The sequence below is a fragment of the Dipodomys merriami genome, unplaced genomic scaffold, assembly GCF_024711535.1.
Source record: "Dipodomys merriami isolate MVZ:Mamm:240054 unplaced genomic scaffold, mDipMer1.0.p SCAF_138, whole genome shotgun sequence".
Taxonomy (NCBI): Eukaryota; Metazoa; Chordata; class Mammalia; order Rodentia; family Heteromyidae; genus Dipodomys; species Dipodomys merriami.
The window spans coordinates 617,283-641,960 of NW_027202693.1; positions in this window are offsets into that span (position 1 = coordinate 617,283).

Genomic DNA, 24,678 nt, shown 5'->3' on the forward strand with positions numbered 1-24,678 from the left:
CTCCCCAACTCCACCCAGCCCACCCATCCCCAGCGGAGAAGCCAGCATGTGGCATTCTTTTAATTAAGTCCCACATTAGTGCCCGAGCTCTCCCCGAGCGTAGGTGCAGCCTCTGAAGTCTGCGGAAGGTTGACAGAGCAGGGGGTCGTGATGGATCTTTCTACACCAGACCCAATTTGCTTCTAATGACTTGTGGTCCAGCCAGCATCCATCCAGGCTCACGGCCTACCCTTCCCCCTCCCCTCCCATGATGCATTTGTTTTCTCTGCCAACCAGAAACCGAGTTTTCGCTCGGGGAGGAAGTCAATTCCTAAGGATGCCATTGCCTGAGATGGATTTGTCTGTAAAACAGGAATTACGGCCTCAATGGCTTTCAGGAGCCATAGAGGAGACATAAGAGAGCAAAGCACACCAGAATGGGGGGTGATACGGACTTCAAGGGAGTGTGGTAAAATGGAAGCAAATGTCTGAGCAAGCAGCTAACACAGGAGCCTGGCCTCGCGTTGCTCTGGGGGAATTGGATGTCCATGTAACCCAGTGTGTGTGTGTGTGTGTGTGTGTGTGTGTGTGTGTGTGTGTGTGTGTGTGTGTGTGTGTGTGTGTGTGTGAAACCAAGATTCAGCTTGTACCCAGAGTCCAAGCCAAAGTCCTGATGGCAGCTCATAAGGTCCCCCACGACCTCATTCTTCCTTCATCTCTGTAGCCTCACTTTCCTCCTCCCCCCCCCAGCCCCCTGCTTACATATCCTGCATATGGACAGCATATCCTGCTGTCCCACACTGCTGCACTCCTGTCTCAGGACCTTTGCATGTGCTTTTCTCCCTGCCTGCTAAGCTGTTGACCTAGATGTCCATGGCTCAGTCACTCACCACCTTCAGATTGTGGCTTTACTTTCTCAGTGAGACCCAATCTGCTCCAGTGCCTTGCCCTTACCCAGCTCCATAGAACTTCTTTTCCTGCCCTCATTCTTACTTCTTTCTCATAGCATTCCTATAACATTTTCCTACCTCTGAAAGAGAAGGTCTGTGTCTTTTGTTGTTGCTGTCAGTAGTAGGACTTGAACTCAGGGCCTGGGCACTGTCCCAGAGCTCTTCTGCTCAAGGCTAGCTCGCTACCACTTTGAGCTGCAGCTCCACCTCCAGTTTTCTGGTACTGAATTGGAGATAAGAGTCTCACTGCCCAGTCTGGCTTCGAACCTCGATCCTCAGATCTCAGCCTCCTGAGTTGCTAGGATGACAGGCATGAGCCACCTGAGCCTGGCTGGTCTGTGTCTTTACCACTGTTTCATGAGCACCTGGAATCATGCCTGGCGTACACCAAATGGTCAATAAACATTTGTTTTATGAATAGCTGCAACCCGGCTCCAGTAGATCCCTACATCAGAGCTCTAACCTCCACGTGTGGAGCAGAATTCAGGCTCCCCCCTGCCACGGGGAGGCAGCACCCCAAAACCTTTGTTTAAACCCAAACCAGAATCCCCGGTCCCAGGACTTCCTGCTCCTGCCATCTGGGGTCTGGGTCCCTGCTGACTGCCATCTGACTGGCATCTTCCAGTAATTTCATATGTCCTGAGGTTGACAGGAAGGCGGTCATATTGCTGAAGAGTGGGTTCATTTATAAAGAAAGTTCAGGAGGCTGAGACATCGAAGGGGCAAGGGCTGCTGCAGGTGGTGGTGGCTTTCTTGTTCTTGGAGACTTTGAGAAAAGTCCCAAGGCAGATAAACCCAAGCATCTCAGTCTGCCAGAGAATGCTCTTTTTTTTTCCACAACAAAGCCTGTCCCCTGAACGCTCATTAAATTCATAACTCCATTCATGGATGAATTAACACATTCATGAGGGGGGCAAATCCTGCCCCTTCTCCCTACTCCATTCCCCTCCCAAAGGTTCCCACATACAAATATTGTTAATATAGGGTCCAGGTAATCTGGGAAATAAGGTTTCCAGTACGTGAATCCCAGGGAAAACACTCCTAACGCAGCACCTAGACTTCTTGCCATAGATTGGACTGAAGAAGCCAACAAGAAGCCTTTGTGCCTTGTACCAGCTCGGGAGGAGGCCTCCCTGGCCAGTTCCATCCCCAGCGCTGGTTCCTGAAAGGTGAAGCTACCCTGAAACACAGCCACAGAACACATCTTTGCCCTTTCCCTTCCAATTCCCACTGTTCATCATGGACATAAATTCATGGCACCCAATGGTTGAGAGTTGGATATCTTGAACTAAGCAGAGCAATTGGGCTTTGAACCCAGGTTAGTTGACTCCAGACGATCATACCACTTGTGCCTGGCTGCCTCTTATAATAATAAATAAATAAATTAATTAATTAATTTACTGATTGGTTGGTTGTACCAGTCCGGGCTTGAATTCGGGGTCTGGGAACTAGAACTCCCCCCGACCTTTAGGCTGATGCTTTGCCACTTCAGCCATGCCTCTGTGTATAGCTTTTTTTTTTTTTTGAGGGATTGGGGGAGTGACTCATTGGAGATAAGAGTCTCATGGACTTTCTTGCCCCGGCTGGCTTTGAACCATGATCCTCAGATCTCAGCCTCCTGAGTCGCTAGGATTATAAACATGAGCCATCAGTGCCCGGGATATAACAACATAATAATAATTATAATCATAATTCAAGCTTTTTCCTGAGTCTTTCTTTATGACTCAAAGTCTAACTCTCCCAGCTCCCTTTGAGATGAGGTGTACGGCCTTTATTTGAACGATAAAGAAATGAAGACTCGGGGTGCCTGAGTGCACACCACAGCTCATAAGCAGCCCGGACAGGACAGAACTTAAATCTGCCATTTACTCCATGTTTTCTCTTGCACAACATCAAGCATCCCCGGAGCTGCAAGGCCTCCTCTGCTGACAGAAATCTATCCTTTCATCATGGCTGTGTCATAATGGCTCGTTGACTCGAAGGCTCTGATAATAATTCAGAGTTCCTCATGCTTTTAACCAAAAGTGAACTTTTCTTTGCATGCTAGAAAGATCGGCCTAACAAATGAGGGGTGAAAATAAGACCATAGTATCTTCTTCGGCATATGCTAAGCATAGGTTTTAAAAGTCCATTCCTCTGAAAAATGGCACTTTGGAAGGAATCATGCCCCCCCCCCATCTATGAGAGGTACCGCTTCAGCAGCTGCTTAATTGCCTGTCAGCTTGGTGACATTGGGCTCCGTGAGACTGGTAGGGCTCTGTCCCTGCTGTCCATCCAGGTGCCCAGTGGCACCTAGCTACTCAGGAGGCTGAGATCTGAGGATCACAGTTACAAAGCCAGTCCAGATCAGAAAAGTCTGTAAGACTATTTCCATTTAACTATCCAATAAAAGCTGGAAATAGCACTGTGGCTCAAAGTGGTAGAGCACTACCCTTGAGCACAAACGCTCAGGGACAGTGCCTAGGCATTGAGTTCAAGCCCCAGAACCAGCACAGATACACACACACACACACATACACACACACACACACACACACACACACACACACACACACACACACACACACACACACACACACCTGCCCACATCTCAGCTAGCTAACTGAAGGAAGGTCCAGCTAAACCCTAGCCAGCCTCCATCTCTGCTGTCCTGGGCTTGGTGGGTGGGGAGGGCAGGTTCTCAAAGCTGTTCAGGAAGACTTTGGGAAGTCAGAGTTTTTCTAGTCAAGTACTATAACCCCCTTCTACCAAGAGATAAGAATGCATCACAAACAATTTAAGGAAACAGAAACAAAATCAGCAGCGAGCTCCATCTTCAAAGACTTGCCCCTTGCAAGGTCAGGATGGAGAACAGGAAAAGCTGAGGGTGCAGAAGGAGGGGAGCCTGTGGTTTCTCCGGGAGCTGCCTGGGACACAGGCTCATCTCCACCCCATAGCATGTCCTGGGGAGCCCTGGGAGCCATACGGGGACCTGTAGACCACAGGAGAGGCCCAGAAAAAGCTCCTGTTAGATTTTCCAAGTGCAGAAGGCAAATCCCAGGAAAGAGAAGGAAGCCTGATGTTTTTTCCCTCCCTGTCAGCACACTAATTGCCCTTCTTGCCTGGCGCTGCTAATTACAAATGAATGGGATTTGTTCATTACAGGAGACCAGCAGGAGAGTCTCTACTTAGCAACACTATGTTAATTTGAGTTTGGCATTCTTTCTTTGGAAGGTCATAACACTGCTTTGAATTCACAGGGTTATGGCACAGAGAGAGAGAGAGAGAGAGAGAGAGAGAGAGAGAGAGAGAGAGAGAGAGAGAGAGAGAGAGAGAGAGAGAGAGAGAGCAGCTGTATTCCACTACCAACTGCCCACTGTTATGTTCTGCCTTGTTACGGGACCCAAGCAATGGGGGAGCCCAGTAACCATGGATTGAATCAGCTGCAACTGTCGGAAGCAACCAAAAAGGTGCTTCGGCTGCTACATCCTGTGAAATGACCAAGAGGTCCCCACCACCACCACCAACCCAGTGCCCTTTGACCTGAGCTGTTCTCTGCTGCAGCCTCTTTGCAATCACCTTGGGCTCCAAGAAAGAAGATGCAGTGACCAGCATCTTGGGCAGAAGGCAAATATTCTCTCAGACAGGCTGTACCTTCCTCTACCCAGCTGAAAGCAAACAGCCCTCAAAGTGGACCACCTTGCTCTTGTTCTGTCCCAGTAATAATCATAATGGAATTCTTCCTTCAAGGACAAAGACTGAGCTAATGGTCCACTGGGCCATACTGGCAATTTGTTATAACTCTGTATACCTTCCTCGCCCTCTACCCCAATTCCCCTATTTAACTCGAAGCTCATATTTGAACCCCTGGATATGTCCAAGTGCCTGTTCCCATGGCTGTCATGGAATAATAAATCTCCTTTCTCTGCCCTTTACCACGTCGCTTTACTTGGCATACAGGGGAGATGGCATGGGGTGGGGGGGAGCATAAGAGTGGCCAGACTTTAAATTAGTCTTCCTAGACTTTGGGTCTGGGGGGTCTAAATACCTAGTTTCAAAACCACAAGCCAAGCACGCTAAACCTTTCCTCTTTAGAAGTTATTTAGCTCAGGCATTTTGGCACAGATGACAGAAAACTGGCCAGCACATTTTCTTTTTCTTTTTAACCAGGTTTAATGGATCATCATATTCAAAGCTACTGCTAACACAGCTCCTGTAAGCCACATCCTCTTTGGCTCTTTCTCTGCCATTTGCTTTCTCAGTATCCACAGCAGTGCTGCAGATGCACCTCTGGCCTCTGTCTGCAGGGGAGACACTGCCCTTTTGCATCCTCCCGTTTCTGCTTGGCTTCCTGGTGGTGCAAAGTCTGAATGATTTTCTTCTTGACACTTGAAGGCTAGCTGCCTTCAGGTGCTGGATGAAAGGGGTGAGAGCCCCAATTTGGGCTTGGACCTAAGCCAGATTCTCATTGTAGTTTTCCCTGAGAGTCGTGGATTTGAGGGGCGGCATCACCTGGTGCCTGTGGACACAGCTTGGGGGGCATGGTGGAGGGGTGGCCCCTGGCTGCCTTCTTGCAGTGTTTCACTTGGTCCTTTGGTGTATTCATTATGGGAACCAGCAGGAGGGTTTCTACTTTGCAAGACTATGTTCATTTGAGTTGGGCTTTCTTTGGAAGATGATAAAACTACTTTGAATGCAAAGGTTTCTGCAGAGAAAGAGTTGTTCCCTCTTCTCTCCTTTACCCTCTGGCAAGGACACTGTGGGTAGAGGAAGCTTTTGTGTGGCTGGTCTGAAATATGACAGCTCTAGCCTGAATGTGTTTACCTCCTGTTAAAATGGCCTGAATTCATAGCTTTCTAACTCTGTATTTTCTATTTCTGTGCCATCGTTTTTTTTCTCCTGCACATGCAGTCTCATTTTCCTCTTGACAATCTTGTATGTGTGTGTGTGTGTGTGTGTGTGTGTGTGTGTGTGTGTGTTTGCACGCACACATGTGCATGCACCAGTCCAAGAGCTTGAACTCAGGGCCTGAGAGCTGTCCCTGAGCTTCTTTTTGTTCAAGGCTACTGCTCTACCACTTTAGCCACAGATTTATTTCCAGCCTTTTCTGTAGTTTGTTAGAGATAAGAGTCTCACAGACTTTCTTGCCTGGGCTTGCTTTGAACCATGATCCTGAGATCTCAGCCTCCTGCGTAGCTGAGATTATAGACATGAGCTACTGGTGCCCAGCTCTCTTGACAATCTTAAGAGGAAACGCTACTATACTCTGCCATTCCCACATGAGGAAACTAAGTCTCAGAGAGGGGGAAAACACTTGCCCAGAGTCACAGAGTCAATCAAAGAAGGAAGTAGAAACAGACTAAACTGACTGTTGAGCTCTGGCGCTCTGCTCTACAAAGTTTTAAGTAGAAAAATAGAAGCAGTGCTGGACAAAGGACTAAGGGCAGAATTTCCTGCATGATGCCTTGCCTCAAGATTAATGATGGCAGCATCAAAGCAGAGGATACTGGAGAAGCTCAGTTTAGATAGATAGATAGATAGATAGATAGATAGATAGATAGATAGATAGATAGATAGATAGATAAAATTCAATCCATCAAGCTGTTAAGGAATTTAGGATGGCTGAGAAGATAAGCTTACTATCACAGAAAGGGAGCTTGTCTGAGAGTAGAGACTACATTGAGGAAAGATCTGGGATAGGAGACTGAGAGTCTATATACTGATCACATCATTAAAGCCCCTGAATCTAGCCATACCTACAATCTATTTCTTCTCTCAAATTACTTGAATGAATGACTATCCAATTATTTGATGCCTAATAATTTGAAAGTCACTTATGCATGTGAAATCTTCTTCCGAGCTTCAGGTAGATAAGCCAATACATTTTCCTCTTCTAATTAAATTATGAGTTAGATTTTTCTGTCCATTGCACATTCTGTCCATAGCTTTACGTGATTGTTTTTTTCTCTTTATTGTTAACATTATTCTTTTTATAGCACAAGGTCAGATTAGCTGTGGAGTAAGAGGCCCCTAGTTCAGTCAAACAAATCTCACCAACACAAAAATTAATTCCACGTGGATCTATAGCTCTAACTAGGAGGATATAAATTCTAAAATGGAGCATGGGGGAACATCACTCAAACCTATTTCTCAGGACAGAAGAAACACTAACCAGAAAACTGAAATAATGATTAACTTCATTAAATTTTAAATATCCACAGGCTTTGATTACTTGTTTTCTGTTATAGAAACAACAACAACAACAACAAACACCCCACCTGGAATAAGAAGAAAAGGTTTATTTAAGCTCACAGAGTTTTTGAGGGGAGTAGGTGGATTTTCATGGTAGGTTGGCCTCGTGGCTTTTGGCCCTGTGGTGAGACAGCCTGTTATATGGAAACATGTGAGTTAGCAAAGCTATTTGTCTCATGGTAGCCAGGAAGTAAGAGAGGAAGAGGAGGAGCCTAGATCCCAATATTCCCTTCAAGGACACACCCCCATGACCTCTAACTTCCTTCAATAGGTCTTACCTCTTACAGGTTGTAACGCCTCCAAAATCGTAACAGTCTTCACAAAATACTATGAAGCAACCAAGAAGGCAAGTGACCAGCCTACTAAAATGACTGACTTCAATTTTGATTTGATGATCTAACCAGCAATATGACCTTGGGCAAGTTACTTAACCTGTCTAAACTTACATTGCTTTAACTGTACCAATTATATTTACTGAATAAAGTTGATGGACAATTTGTAAAGATACTACATGGTGCTGGCTTATATCATTTCCCCGTAAGAAATCGTGTTACCTAGAATTCAGATCTGGTTTTTTTTTTGGGGGGGGGGGTGGAATGTAATCAATACAAGGATTGAGATAAGATCGTATTGGATTAGAGTTGGCCTGAAAGCCAATGAGAATGTCCTTATAAGAGACAGAAAAGGACACTCAGACATAGACAAGGAATGATGTGGTGATGGAGGCAGATATCCAGGATGCCCAGTTCATGCTCATTTATGACAGCAACCTTAGGAAGCAAATGCATGGTAAGGGCCTGTGCTTAGTAAATGGACTTGTTTTATTGCATTTTTTTTCCTTCCTCATATTATTAAAGAGCAGTCGTTCTGCCCTGAGGACATCAAGAAGCATCTAGCTTGGTGTTTCTTTACAAGTACCAGTTATGATTAGATGACTTACCCCAAAGAAATGTATTTACTGGAAGTTGTGGTGGGTAGAAATTCCTGAAGCAAGGTGACAGCAAGACTGTTTCTTCTGGAGCCTTCCTCCTCAGTGTGGAGCCATCTCATTTCTTCCCATCATCTTCCCCTTACATGTCCACGCTAGCTTTATCTTTGTGAGAAATGCCATCCTATTGGGCTCACGCTAACGGACTCACGTCTTTTCAGATCCAGTCTTCAAATACAGTCACAAGTACTGCGGGTTAAGACTTGAGTATAAGCACTCTGGAGAGTGACAACCCAGTCCCAACAATGTTGGCTAACATTGCATCTGAGCCTTAAGTGCACAGTTTGCCCTGGGAGTTCAATTACTCTGAGCAGGGATTTATGGAGGAACCATGCAGGTGTCCTGCTCATAGCCCACTGCAGGGAGCAGAGCTGACTCATGGCCAAGAGCCTCACATCTTAGCATCTATGGCAGAACTCGGGCAGCCCACCCTTCCGCTCTAGCCAATGGCTTGGCAATCTAAGAGAGAAGGTAGGGGGTGAATGGGGGTAGAAAGAGCTGAGCCAGTTCTGCTGGAACTCATCCCAGGGGCAGCTGTCATCTTGTTGTTCCTGCTGGCCTAGTGGAGACTTTCCAAAGCAGCCCCATGATCCCAGGTTCTTTCTAGCCAGTCCCTCTTAAGCTCTCTCACACAGGTTCATCAAGGTTGAAATCTTGGCTCTTCCTCTTTGTCCTTCACAGGGATCCCCCCCACCACACACACACATACACATCCTCCATAATGGATCCTGTCTTATTTTAGTCTGTGTTGGGCCACTAGAACAAAATACTACAGACAAGACAAGAGAAAACAGCACACATTTATTTCCCACAGCTGGAGGCTGGATGTCCAAGACAAAGCTGACAACATGGCTGGACCCCAGGGAGGGCCTTTTCCATGTCACCAATGGCTGACCTCTGGCTATCTCCTTCTATGGCACGAAGAAGGTGTGTAACCAATCTGGGGGTCTCTTTTATGAGGGTGCCAATCCCAGTCAAGAGGGCTCCACCCAGATGACCCTCAACATCCTCCGGAGTCCCCACCACCTTGAGGGTTCAGATTTCAACACATTGAGTCCCTGACACCCTGCTAGGCCTCTACCTCTGCGAAGACCCAAACACTATGCTGAGCATTTGGAAGTCAGACTCAAGGAGAAGTTCACTAAAGTCATTCAAAAGTACAGAACCATTCAGTGGTCAACTTCTAGCCAGATGCCCTCACATCCACTTTACAACATTATACAGTAAGTATAAATGCTGTCCGTATTCCGTACATCTTACATAAACACACAAGGAAGTGGGAATTCAAGCTATGTCTGTCCCAAGCTACTGCTGTTCAACTGTTATGGCCTCAGACAAACTCAAATGGCTCAGACATCCAGCAGATAATAGAGAGGGCGTACCTGGCAGATCTGAAGATCAGGGTTCAAAGCCACCCTGGAAAGGAAGGCCCTGAGAGTTTTGGCTCAATTAATCACAGAAAAAAGCCAGAAGTAGAGCTGTGGCTCAAGTAGTAGAGCATTAGCCTTGAGCAAAAGGAGTTCAGGGACAGTGCCCAGACTCTCTAGTTTGAACCCCAGGAGTGGTTTAAAAAAAAAAAAGATCCAAGGTGTAGACCCCCTGTGCAAAAAGCAATTCCCATTTTATAAAAAGGGACTCTGCATTCCACAAAGATAAAACCACAACGACCAGAGCTATGGCAGAGGCCAGAATTCAAATTCAGGCACCTTGAGCCCAAACACCTCTCCTGTTCTCTCTTTCCACACTGGTCCCCTAGACAAGAAGGAGTCACCTGCCAACAGCTGGCAGGGAAGGGGCAGGGACGGGGTGGAGAAAGGACTTCTGGGACAGTTTTTGTGCGTTCTGCATATTGAGGGGGCTGGACAACTGCTATTTAGCTCTCTGCCTGCATCGACATTTTATTCAGGGTTTGTTATCTCTCCTTTTTTTGACACTGCCTGCAGTATTGGAGACAAGTCCCTGCTTAAAAAAAAAAAAAAAAAAGATAAAACCTCCCGTCAGTGGAACTAGGCCTCACACTATCTCACTAATAAAAGCAGAAGAGGTTGCTTCTCCCCCCCATCCCGCCCCCCCCAACCCTGAGCTACCTCTGCAGGTTTGTTAGGCATGCAAGATTAAACGCGAATTCATCTCGGGCTCAGTGTCCTACCCGCTCTGAAACTGAATTGCAAGGGATGAAATTTACAGCTGCTCTTTGGCAAATTGGAGGCGAAAGAGACACGGACAGATGTGCAGGACGCTGGCTGTGGGAAGGGAGAGGCTTTAGAGGAGAGGCCCCCCCCAAGGGGAAGGTAGGGTGCTGGTGGTATACTAGAAGAGAGAATGAAGTTAGAGGTCAAGGAGAAAGGTTCCAAGAACTCACAGAATGGACAGCCCCAAGCCAACAGGCTCCCTATACCACTCAGAGGAGAGAGGATCTCGCTTGATCATCAGAGACGCTCCCTTGGACCCTGTCCTGGCATCCTGCTCCCAAGCACATGCCCTGCCTGCTGATGATCTTTCTCATGATACATAGTGTGAGTGTTTCAGAGCCTGGTTCAGGAGCCAGACTGCTAGAGTTTCAATCCCAAGGTTCTTCACATGCTGTGACCTCAGGAAAGTTACTTAACCTTTCTGAGCTTCTGTTTCCCCCATTTGTGAAATAGGAAAAAGGGAAAAAAAACAACAACACTGGTTCCTTTCTCATTGTGTCATGAAGGCTAAAGGAGTCTCATTCACAGATCTTGTCTGAGAAAACAGCAATGACCTCTATTGCCCCTAATTGCTACCTCCATCTCCAGGCCTTCCTGGATTGGAAGAGCCAAAAGATGAGTTCTATCTGTGTTGTTTATCCCTTTGCTCCCAGCACGAAGTAGTTACTCAGTAAGTACTTATGGAAGGAAGGAGATGAAGGAGAAAAGACGAGAGCAGGGAAGAGAAAGAAAGAGGGATGAAGAAGGAAGAAAAAGAGAAGAGGGAGAAAAGAAGCAGAGGGTAAAAAAAAAATCAAAGGTCAATTACTTGTAACTCATCAAGAGAAGCTGTAATTGAAGAAATCCAGATAAATCAATCTCCACCCAAATGGGATGATCCCCTGTCTTAGATTTCCCTGTCCACTGTCCACTATGCCCTATTTCCTTATTTTCAGTCCATTATGTGTTATTTGAGGAGGGGGAGGGTTAGGACCCATTAGCAGCTACTTTGAAAAGATGCACAGAATGACACAAAATGGCTCATCTTTACTGTGCCAGGATCTCGGTCTTCTCTCTCTCCAGGAGGCATCCTGGCCAGGGAAGTCCAGGCCATCCTTGCAGCCCTACCCTACCATCCCTCCAAACATCAGGATATTGTTGCTGTTGTTTTTTCAAGTGCAATGCCCAGTTCTTCCAGCATACCCATGGCATATCCATTTCACTCAGATATTCACGTTGTCCAAAATTCATCCGATTAATATTTAAAACCAACATGTCCATTGAATCACTTCCAGATAGGAAAAAAAATCATTATCACACAGATTGGATTTTTCAAATACCACATGACCAGCATTGTCCGTGCCTGTCAACAGCCAAGCAAGGTCATATGATAATGAGAGACTCAGAGCTGGAGGACAGAGTCCCCAAGCCAGACGCCCAGCAGCATCAGGACAGGACGGGACGGCCAGCTCATCTCCTGGGAACAGATGGTCTCAGATCAGACTTCTTCAACTTCACTCACAGAGTCCTGCATGGCCTTTGGCTGTATGCAGTGTTGCAATTATTTGCTGTCTTGATAAGGAGCTCTTGAGCAGGCTCTTCCTGTAGAAAGGCCTAGGGATCCCAATAAATAACTTCATAGCAAGTAACTTGTCCCTTGGTGACTTTATGAATGTCAACAATGGTGGCTGGCTACAGGTTGGAAATGATATCCCACAGTATGAGAAAACTTGGTCTTTATTACTGAGGGCTCGTGATGCATACCTGTAATCTCAGCTACTCCAGAGGCTGAGATCTGAGAACTGAGGTTTGAAGCCAGCCTGGGCAGGAAAGTACATGAGACTCTTATCTCCAATTAACCAGCAAAAAGCTGGAAGTGAAGGTATGGTTCAAGTGGCAGATCCCAGACTTGAGTGAAAAATCTAAGAGACATGTGTGTGTGCATACGTGTGTGCACATGTGCACATGTGTACACACACACACACACACACACACACACACACACACACACACACACACACACACACACACACACACGAGAAGGACTTCTTAGAAAATGGACCACCACATCATCCCCAGCATATGCATCCTCCATCGTTCACTTTTAAAAGGAGACTCTGGGTTAGTCTTCCTATATTTTTCCACAGTCCCATTACACTCAAATGAATTGGCATACTGCACATCAAGACATGCATATGTTTGCCCTGATAGTGAACAGAAGGAGGCGTCAATAATCCATGTATTTTCCAGTTGTGTTCTCTATGTGGCTAGACTGAAAACCAACACGGAGGACTTGAGGTTTGACAATGATGAGAACTTCCAGAAGAGATGGTCGAACACAATCAAAATATCCCATTTGCTATGGGACAAGTCACTGGCTGTGAGCAGTCAGGTGATCTGCTAGGACTAGGAGATTTCCATCTTGATTTTCCATCTGTGCTCAGCCTTTCTCCTTTCTAGATAGCAGGTGGTAAACAGCTTCCATTGTTCATCTGTAAGATTTGGGTGATAATCAATTGTTCATTCTTCTTCTCACATACTTCACACATGTTGTATTCCAGACCCTTGAACCTTTGTATCTAGAGCTACGTAAGAGTCCAAAATCACTGCCCTCATGGAGCTTACATCCCGGAGAGAATGACACACACAACAGACAGAACAAAGATGATAGCGTATGTGTGAAGAAGGAGAGACTTATCCAGAGACTGATTCTGCACCAGTAGGTAAGGCCAGCAACCAAAGTGCTTTGAGTAATTATTGGTAATGAGACAAATTACTTGGACCACGGGGCAGCTTAGAACGATGACTTAAACAGCTTTGAGAGAGTGAACATTGTTGAACGGTGGATGCCTGGATCCATTTGGGTGATGAATAGACAAAGCAGTGCAGCAGATGGATGAAGCAGAGACTCCAGCAGGCAGACAGACAGATCCAAAAAGATTGGCCTAAAGATGCCCAAACAATCACATCTGCTTAACAATGACACACTGTTGACCTTGCACTTCTGGCTAGCTAGTGAGACAGGTGTTCAGATCTCTCTCCTCTCCTGGGTCACCTGCATCCTTTCAGAGTCCTCTCTATCCTCGAGGGCGCTTTGGGAGAACTGGTCTGCTCTCAGGAGAAAGTCCCCCATAAATCCACTCCAGGCTTCTCTCAATCCTCTGCAGAAATTTGGCTCTTTGAAGCAGGAGAGAGAGGTACCAGGGAAGTCTCTGCAGTAAGAAACACTAAGAGGTCAGGCACTGATGGCTCACACCTGTAATCCTAGCTCCTCAGGAGGCTGAGATCTGAGGATCCAGGTTCAAAGCCATGCTGGGGAGGAGAGGGGGAAAGGGGAGCAGGAAAATCCATGTGACTCTTATCTCCAATTAATCACCAGAACTCCAGAAGTGGAGCTGCGGCTCTGAGTGGTAGAGCGCTAGCCTTGAGTGAAAGAGCTCAGGGACAGTGCCCAGAAAAACAAAAACAAAAACAAAGCCCACTAAGAGCACTGAGAGTTAAGAGAAAAACAAAAAGCAAAGACTAGAAAGCTAGGGGGAGGAGGCATTCTGCGATGTCAGATAGCTGAGGATGCCGGTTTCACTGCAATGAGGAGAGTGGCTCGTGCTTTGTCATGTCCCTTCTCTGGGCTCAGTGTGGACTGAGTTATCAAAAGCAACTGGGCGATTGTTGCTGGTCTTCTGGGTGTGATAATAGCATTGAAAAACGATGAATCTTTGCAGAACAATGGCTTCCTTTGGGTTGGGGATTGAAAGGAGACTGGCAATACATTTGTATGTAGTGGGGTTGAGTGTGAGGCTCATGAAGAGTCAAAAAATGCTTTTCTCTCTACTACAGAATGTACCGGGAAGGTTTTTGTTGTAAACAATTAAAATGTAATCTTTCTACTGGTTTTCAGAAGGAAAAAAAACGTGCATATACATACATATGCACACAGATATGCTCTCGGAGAATATTTTCCCTTCTTGCTCTGGGGGATGAATTCAGTTGGAAAGCTAATCTATTAAATGGTTTGTTGTATTTAAAGAGCAATTTGGTTCCATTTAATTGCTATCTTAAATGAACTGCTACCTAAGCCTAGAGAAATGATTGTGAGGGTCGGAGTCAGGGGAGAGGCAATGCAGTTTCAAGAAGGACAGTGTAGGGAAATGGTGTGGCTGCAAGGACACCCAGGAACTTAGGGGAATTGCTTAACCGCTAGGAAAGGGTAATTTCCCAGGTAGAGGCCAAGATGCCTCCAAAATGGCGGAGGCCATCATCGAAACAAGAAGATCCTTTGGATTCCTTCCTTACTGTTTCCAAACAGCATTGTGAATGCACAGGAATTATAACAGAGCCCAGTATTCGGCACCTCCAGCATTCGTTCACTGCAATTATTCACATGCCACACGCATGAGACATATGGTAGCCAACAGCCCAGAGAAGAGAACTTTGGTTTTGTTTGTTTGGGGATGTGCTGGTGATTGAATTCAGGGCCCCACGCTTGCTAGGCAAGCACTCTACCACTTGAGCCACATCCACAGCTCCTGTCTGAGCTTATCTTTAGACTGGTATCCTCTTAACCTCCATTTTTTGAATAGCTGGGATTATAAGCATGAAGCACCATGCTTGGCTTGTTTTGTGATACCCAGAGAGATAGGAGGCTGGGATGCTGGTCAGGTTTAAATACAGCATTGAAGAACAGGAAACACATTGGCGATAAAGAGATGATGTCCCAGCAGACCTAACCAGCCAAGGTGTCAAGGGAGGCCTGGCACCATTCATCTCCTCAGTGCCTATTAGACAGATGAGATTTTTCAGGAGGCCATTTTTAGGATCACCCAGAGAGTGGGCAAAAGGCTAGCCAGAGCCGAGTCTTTCCGTCTGAGTCTCCCAAACAGACCCATTAAGCCTGGTAGGGCAAAACAGATGGTACGAGCAGTAGGAGCAGCAGCAAGCTACCGCTCTTCATGGCTTGGCTGTGTGGGTTTGTAAAATTATTGATAGAGGCTGAGCAAGTGGAGTCTAGGGAAGAATAATTTGGTTTAGTGATGTCTCTAGTACTTGCCTGGACACAGTGACTTTGAGAAGAGAAAGTGGGCAGCCCTTTTCCCCTGTGACTCCTTTACTTCTCTCACCACTCAACCTGGCAAGCCAAGGTGCTGTCCCAGGCTGGGCTACTGGCTCTGGAGGAGCAGGAAGGGGCCCCAGAGATTTAACACTAGAGGTGTTATTTGAGTGTTGTGCTTTAAGAAGCGGCGCTGGCTCTCGCCTAGTGTTGCCATCTTGGCCGTGACACTTGGCTATTTTGTGTGTCACGATTCTGTGTGTCAGGACTTCTCATGGAGAAGGTGTGACATTAAGTCAATGAGTCCGTAAGGAGCGCCAAACAATGCTCCCCACAAATAAAAGGCTACGTAAAAAATCAGCTGTGCTTATTCAGCCCTGCAGGGTGGATCGGAGCCTACAACCCAGCACCAGCTGCCATAGTACTTGCTTCCCATACTTTCATGCAATGCACATCCTCACCATGTCCTGTCCTTTGCAAAGCACTTGACAGCCTGTGTTGGGGGTACAGGGTAGGAAAACCCTGAAAGTCTGAGGACATGGCAGGCATTAGGGCCAGAGTAGACACTTGGAGATCAGTCATCGAAGAAATCGTGGTCTTGTAGCCACCTAGGGACAACGGTGAAACCAAGGAGAAAAGCCAGGTGAAATTGGAGAAACTGCCCTCAAGAGTGGACAAGAGCTGAGTCTTTCAGAGGAAGGCGTGTTTTCCCGATCTCCACAGTCTCCCTCACCTCTACCTCAAGAGATTCCTTCTTGCCCTTCTGTGTCCCCGGCTTCTTTGTGTCTCTCAATCCCAGGGGTGAGGAAATTGCTCATCTCATATTCCTTGCAGAAGATTTGCTGGAAGTCACTATATGAACAGAGACTTGCTTTTGGAAAGCAATCCATTAGGTCATTCTTTCCACTTTCTTCCTTTCCCTGTGGAAGACAAATGGAAGGGCTTCTCATTGTGTTCCCGTGCCTTCATGCACCCGGCCTGCCTCAGTGGTCCACCACTCCCCTCTAGACAGGGCCGAGGGGGACATCATGAACAAGTGGAGAGCCAGGAGTCAATGACTTGTCTTCACATTTTAAATTCCCCTAACAGTTTACCCATAGACTTACCCACTTTGATATTGATATTTTCAACTTAATTAACCTAATCACTCGAGGAGGGGGGTAGGTGCATACATATATACATATATATATGTATATATAATATATATAGTAAAATAAGACATATAAGAGAGACTGTAAGGAGAAGTACAGAGATGGAGGGACAGGGGTGAACAAAGGCAGCAGTGGCACTCACTGGATTCTATGTTGAAAATGAACTATACAACTTGTGGGTACGGAATGGAAGGGAAAAACTGGGAATGAGCAAGGGAAGGGATGACACTGTTTAAAGAGAAACGTACTCAGTACCTGACTTATGTAACCGTAACCCCTGTATACATCACCTTTATTATAATGATGAAAAATTAAATATACATGTGAGGAAATATAAGCACAATATATGCAATATAAAAGAAAATCACAACCAGGTGCTGGTGGCTCACACCTGGAATCCTAGCTACTCAGGAGGTTGAGATCTGGAGGATGCGGGTTCAAAGCCAGCCTAGGCAAAAAAAAAAAAAAAAAAACCCACAACTTCATGAGACCCTTTTCTCCAATGAACCAGCAAAAAGCCGGAAGGAGAGTTGTGGTTCAAGTGGTAGAATGTCAGCCTTGCGCTTGGAAAAGGCTAAGTACAAGGCCCAGAGTTCAAGTCCCAGTTACCTGGCACATATGCACACCAAATTAAATTTAAAAACAAAAATAAAAACACATAATCTTCTACCCAATGTGTCAATTCAGGGATGCAAACACAAATATCAGATGGCATTATCTTCCAGGTGGACTTATTGAGCTCCACGCTGCTTTTCTGTTTCCTAATTCACAGTAGGTTCCGGTGGCTGCAGCTCTGCCCTCTTCCCTCTGTCTGGCAGTCAAGATCTGAGCTGTGTTCTCACTACAGCCATTTCCACACTCAAACACAGCCTTTAGATGGGGGCTCTGTGGCACTGAGGATGCACAGTCTGTGGACTGTGCCAGGAGATCCAGTCAGAAAGACATGCCCAAGGCCCAGAGTGTGAACAGAAGCCCAGAGAACTGAACGCAGGACCAGACTAGATAACAGAGAATAGCCCAGGCTGGGTGGCTGGAGCCCTGCTCCCTTGCCTGGCTTCCAGGCAGAGATGTGGGAGTCGGCAGGCTCTGAAGGAGAGGTAGAATAACAGGTGTAATAATGCCAATAGGATTGCCAAGGGGCTCTGGGGTCAGATTTTTCTCCATTAATGAATTAATGCCTGTACCATGAGGACAGCTTGTGCAGTGCCGAGCCTGAGCGAGCAGGGCAGTGCTCTGCTTCTCATTAATCCTGCAAAGGATTGTCTAATCTTCTCGATGGGGTAGCTGGGGATCCAGGCAGCCACCGGGGAGACATGGACCGCCAATGTGGGAATGAGAATCTGGATTGCGATCCCAACTGGAGTTTTCATAACAACCTATTATAAGACCTGGGCAATCATGCCATCTTTTATTTTTCTTCTTAGAAACAGCTTTCTTCTCCGTATCTGTACACAAATTATATAAGTATATAAATTATGCAAATATCCACTTATAGATTGTCCTTGGTCTGCAGGAATTCCTGCTGATACCCCAACTCACCCATGCTCAAATCTCTCAAATAAAATGCCATGTTTGCATATAACCTATGTTTACGTCCTCTCCCAACCCGTAAATCATCTCTAGATGACTTGTAATAACGAATACAATGCAAATGGTATGCAAATCGTTGCTGTTCTGTATTGATTAGAGAATAATGACAAGAAAAATGTCTGTACATGTTCAGTACGCATGGAATCGTTTCCAATCCTTTTCCTCTTTTGCTTTTCCTTCCTTCTTTCCTCTATCCCTCCTTCCTTCCCTCTTTCCCCTCCTCCTCTTTTTCCTCCTCTTCCTCCTCCTTCTTTGTCTCTCTGAGTCTGTCTCTGTCTCTCTGTCTCTGTCTCTCTCTTTCTCTGTATCTGAGACAGGAGTTCATTATGCAGCCCAGGTTGGCTTTGAACTCATAATTCTGCCATCTCAGCTTCACAAATGCTGGGACTCCAGGTCTGCACTACCACACCCAGTGCTCAAATAGCCTTGGTCATCGGTTGGGGGATTTGTGGCTGCAGAACCTGTGGATATGAAGGGCTGGCTTTCTATGAGAGCCCGAGCTGCCAGCAACTGCAAGACCTGCGTATTCCTCCCTGCTCCCCCTCCTCCCTGCCCCCCTCCTCCTTGCTCACCCTCTTCCCTGCCCAGCCTCCTCCCTTCAGCCCCTGGTCTCCTTGCATCTCCTTGAAGGACCAAGTTCTTGCTGCACTCTCTGCATGTTCTCATCCCTCTCCCTGAAGATGCTTCCCCTATCCTTTTTCTCTGGTTTATGCTACTCATCTTCCATGTCTCACTGGAACTCTCTCTCCCCCCCCAAGAACCCATCTGGACTGTCCCCTGCCCTGGATCCAGTCTAGACTCTATCTAGGCTCTGCCAAGCAAAGTAGAGGAGGACATGTTTCAAGAAACTGTTGGTTTCGCATCTGTCTTCTCTGCCCAATTTGGAGCTCCGTGAGTCTCCGCTCTCTCCCTGCCTGCTCTCACCCAGTCCCCAGACCTCCAGCACAGCAGGTGCTCAAGTGAATGACTAAAGAAAAGGAGGATGGGAGCAGCCGCCTCCAGGAACGGTGAGACCACGTGCAGCCGGCCGCTGAGCGCATCCCAAACCACTAAGTGCTGAGAAAACAGGAAGGGTGGTTACTGTCATCACCCATCACTGCCAGTGGCAGAGGGGCGCACGGAGCACAGGGTGGGCCCGAGGCCAAGGCCAGCTTGAGCATGAGAAACAAAGGAGCTAGAGCTGGGTCCCATGGGGAGGGCTCCCTGAGGGGAGTGGAAAGATGAAGGATACAAGGAACGATGTTGAGGTGTTGGTATAAAATGCAGATGTCCTACACAGGGCTGAGCATCAACCCAAAGGCGCAAAGAGTACTAGGAAGTAAAGCAACCCCTACAGATCCTATGTCCAGAGTAAGCGCCGTGGAGGGAAATGCAGCCACAGAAAAGAGTGAGCTACTTGGCAGACAAGGGTCAGAGACAGTGTCCCTTGACCACACCCACGGGAGCAGAGGTCATGCAGGAGATGGAGGTGCTAGCCCATGAGGAAATCTGAGGGAACAGCCTGTGCAAAGGCCCTGGGGTGGGAGCAGAGCATCCAACCACATGGGACTGCGTCAGCCAGTGTCTGACTTCACCTTTGGCCTCTCTCTAGCTGCCCTGTGGAGACCAGAGTGTGAGGATCAAGGGTAGAGAAGGGGGTCGTGCAGAGAGAAGCGATTCTGGGGTCCAGTAGGAAGGTGAGGTCTCCAGAAAGGGCTTTTTGCTGTCTGCAGGGATATTAGATTTGTATGAGAAATCGTCATTGGAACACTCAGCCGGGCTGGGCTTCATCTGACCAATGAGATTTCTCCAGGGCCACCTGGGTGGGTGGAGACTGGACAGAGCCTGGCACAAACCCCTTCCCAGTCCCCACCCTGCCTTCCTCCTGATGTTACCACTGCTGGTCCCCCCTGACAGTCCTTCCCAGCCCCTGTGACTCAGGAGACACCCACAATAGAGCTGCGGCACTTTAGAGGTTGAGGATAAATGAAGACCAGCTTGTGTCCCGTGGATAATTGATGCATTCTCTACCACCTATTTCCCCAGCGGATATGAGCCCACTTACCAACACAATGATCGCACAGCCATCTGCGCAGCCATGGAAAACATGCTTTCAGAGAACCCTTAATGGCGCAAGGAAATGCTCAAAACATCGCTTTTAATGAAACAATGTGACACCATGCTTTATTTACTATAATATTGTTACATAATACAGAGGAAGAGGAGGAGGAAGGCAGGAGGAGAGGGAAATGGGGAATAAGGAAGAGAAAGCAAAGGGAAAGGGAGGGAAGGGAGAGAAAAGAGGAGAGGGGAGGGGGAAGAAGAGAAATGGTGGGGAGGGGAGGGAAGAGAAGAGGAGGAGAGGGAAGGGGGCAAGAAAGGTAGAAAGGAAAGGAGGGAGGGAAGGAGAGGAAAGGGAAGGGAAGGGGAAGAGATGGAAGGGAAAGAGATGGAAGGGAATGGAAGGGAGGGGAGGAGAAGGGAAGGAAATGGAAGGGAAGGGAAGGGAAGGGAAGGGAAGGGAAGGGAGAGGAAGGGAAGGGAAGGAAAGGAGATGGAAGGGAAGGGAAGGGAGGGGAAGGGAAGGGAAGGGAAGGGGAGGAGAAGGGGAGGAGAAGGGAAGGGGAGGGGAGGAATGTGAAGAGAAGGGAAGGGGAGGGGAGGGGAAGGGAAGGGAAGGGGAGGGGAAGGGAAGGGGAGGGGAAGGGAAGGGAAGGAGATGGAATGGAAGGGAAGGGAAGGGAATGAAAGGAGATAGAAGGGAAGGGAAGGGGAGGGGAGGGGAGGGGAGGGGAGGGGAGGGGAGGGGAGGGGAGGGGAGGGGAGGGGAGGGGAGGGGAGGGGAAGGAAGGGAAGGAGATGAAAGGGAAGGAGATGGAATGGAAGGGAAGGGAATGAAAGGAGATAGAAGGGAAGGGAAGGGAAGGGAAGGGAGGGGAGGGGAGGAGAGGGGAGGGGAATGGAGGGGAGGGGAGGGGAGGGGAGGGAGGATTGGGGAGGGGAGGAGAGGGGAAGGGAAGGGAGGAGGGCAGAGACTGGACACATTAAAAAGTAAGCTGTTACAACGTGCCATCTCTGTAAAAAGTCTCGAGTCTGTCCCTATTCTCCTAAGGAGATGAAGAGGAGCCAGAGGTGGGTGTGAGGAGGATGCGGGCACCCCTCTGACCCTTCAGACATTTGTCTGATGTCTTTGGACGTGGTAAGAACCTTCCAGCTCATGGTAAGAACCTTCCAAAATCTGGGAGCTTTGCTGAGCCAAAACAAGAAGCAGGACTTGTGCTCCCCTGTCTGTCACAATCCACACGGCCACCTCTACCAAAGGCCACACCCACATCACTCAGCATGCCCCTGAATTCTGCCACGTTAAATAAACCAGCTGTGTAGAGAGAAAAAGAAATGATCTTCTCTACTTTTCTCACATGATCCTGACACTTTAGCCAAGGTTCCTCACCCCCCCTCTCCTCCCCCCCTCACAAAAAGACATGACTTTGCCTGGCATGATTAACTAGGCAGAAACAGCAGCTCCACCTCCACTACTATGGCCAAAGGAGACAAGAGCACCATGCAGCCTCCAGCTTGGGGGAGGGGAGTGTGTGTGTGTGTGTGTGTGTGTGTGTGTGTGTGTGTGTGTGTGTGTGTGTGTGTGTGTGTGTGTGTGTGCAGTCACCAGTACTGGGACTTGAATTCAAGAACCTGGGTGTTATCCCTTAGCAAAAGCCCACTATCAAATGCCTACTACCAATTATCTTTGTGTGTGTGTGTGTGTGTGTGTGTGTGTGTGTGTGTGTGTCCTGGAGCTTGAACTCAGGACCTGGGCGCTGTCTCTGAGCCTTTTTTGCTCAAGGCTGGCACTCTACCACTTGAGTCACAGCTCTACTTCTGGCTTTTTTTCGGGGAGGGGGTGCTTAATTGGTTATAAGTGTCTCTTGGATGTGTCTACCTGGGCTGGCTTTATACTTCAACCCTTAGATCTCAGTCTCCTGAGTAGCTAGGATTACAGGCATGAGTCACTGGTGCGGCCCTATTGCCTCTGACGTATCGTGTGCATTTCAGAACGACTCTGAAGGGGAGGACATCATAACCCCCATTTCACCAATGAGGCAACTGCACCCCCAGGAGATAAGTTGGACAGTAAGCAACCAGGACTAAGTGGCTCCTGCACCCTGCTCTGCCCTGCAGCAACACTTCCTTCTAGATTTCCATTATCTGTCTGCAGGGTGGATCAGAAATCAAACTGCTGCTCTCTGAGTCCTCCACGTCTGGTCCAGGCAGAGGAGAATGAAGAAAGCGATTCCTTCTGGAGAAGCGGCGGTGGGGGAATGGGAGGCGCACTTGCAAGAGTGTGTATTTAATGTTTATGTGTCTCCAGTTCCGTTCAGCATCTGACCATCCAGGCTGAAGATTTATGGGGTTCTCGAGCAAATAACGGTGGGAAACTACTGTGGCTCTGGCAGATAATTTATTTTACAGACGGTGAGGCTTTTAGGGTAAAATACTTTTCTAATGTTTTTTTCCCTGCTGCCCATGCTTTGCCCATAGAGCAGGGCTTGAAGGTCAGCAGCTGGCCAGGAAACACAGTGCACAGTCCTTTTCTTTTTTTGTCAGTTGTGGGACTTGAACTCTGGGCCTGGGCGCTGTCCCTCAGCTCTTCAGCTCAAGGTGACCACTCTACCACTTGAGCCACAGCGCCACTTCTGGTTTTCTGAATGGCTCATTGGAGATAAGAGTCTCACGGAATTTCCTGCCCGGGCTGACTTTGAACCATGATCCTCAGATCTCAACCTCCTGAGTGGCTAAGATAACAGGCGTGAGCCTAGTATATTGTCTTGAATAAGTCTGTTCTTCTGTGTCAAGTCACTGCTACAAGAGAGGGAAGGGAGGAATCCAAGGTTTGGCTTAAGCAAGTCTTCCAATCTTTAAAACTTCCTGCTGAGGGGACTTTTGCTCAGTGGCATACACCTGGCATTCCAGCCACTTGGGAGGCAGAGATAGGAGGACTATAGTTTGAGGCCAACTCAGATGAAAACAACAACAACCACCTTAGGAGCACCAGTGGCTCACACCTGTAATCCTTGCTACTCAGGAAGAGGCTGAGATCTAAGGATGGAGGTTCGAAGCCAGCCCAGGCAGACACATCTGAGAGAATGTTATCAACAATTAACCACCAAAAAAGCTGGAAGTGGAGCTGTGTCTTCAGCACAAAAGCTTAGGGATAGCACTCAGACCCTGACTTCAAGTCCTAAGTCTGGTGCGCGTGCGCGCGCGCGCGCACACACACACACACACACACACACACACACACACACACACACACACACACACACACACACACACACAAAGTCAGAATCCTTACCTCAAAGAACAAACCAGACATCATAATTTACTCCTTCATCCAAGCTACACAGGAGCTAGAAATAGGAGGATAGAGGTCTGAAGACAGCTTTGGCAAAAAGCACAAGAGCCTTTCTGAAAAAAAAACAAGCAAACAAAAAAGAACACAAAAAAGGGATGGGGATGTAGCTCAAGGAGGAGAGCAGGGCAGAGTAGAGGCCCTGAGTTCAGTCCACAAACCAAACCAAAGAAAATGTCCAGGTGAATCAGAACGGCATTCAACTTCCCTCTAAGCTGACGCTGATGGTCACCTACACGTGTCTCTTTCCCTTTCGTTTCTGTATTCTCTATTTCATGAACAAGGCCAGCTTATTACACATAAAAACTTCAAAGGAGTTTAGAAAGGGGGTGTGTATACAAAGACCCTACCTCTTTTTCTCAAAGGTGTCCTGTACACATTTGGACCACTGGCTCCCAGATCTCCTGTCCAACCCCTGCCCCCTCCCCACAAAAACAGGAAAAGAAAAAAAAATATTCCTAGAAACCAAACCCAAGTCAAAACGTTTCTTTTGTTTACTAGCAGGCAAAATTCCAATACATGGCTTAAATACTGCCAGCCAATGAGTCAGATGTGTAAACTTACTCCGGCAATGTAGGCAGCAGTGTTCTGTACACACACACACACACACACACACACACACACACACACACACACACACACACACACACACACACACACACACACACACATACACACACACACACACACACACACACACACACCCCTATCTGAAAAACAACAAGTGATCAACAAGTCTGGAAGTCTGGCTCAGCAGTATCCTGCCAGCCCAGCAAGCTCAAAGCCCTGAGTTCAAATCCTAGTGCTGTTAAACAAACACATGGTTTTTAAAAAGTGATAAGCCTCAACGCTGAGGCTGGAGCTCAGCTGGAGAGCACTTGCGTGGCACATATGAGGCCCCAGACTTGATCCCCAGCACCATAAAGTAAACAACTAAATAAACAAAACAAGGAAACATTTCAAAACATGAGACAAAAGCATCTCTCTTGGTGCCGATGTGCATACTCAAAGATCTTGTCTCCATGGAAACACATCTACACTCTCCATCTCATTGATGGCTGGTTCTCACATCCCTTAGACCAGCAATGCTCTGTTGCAGGACACAGTGTTTAGTGGGGAGCAACGAGCACCTTAGAAGGTTCTGAGACAATAGTTTCTGTGTGTGTGTGTCTCTCTGTCTCT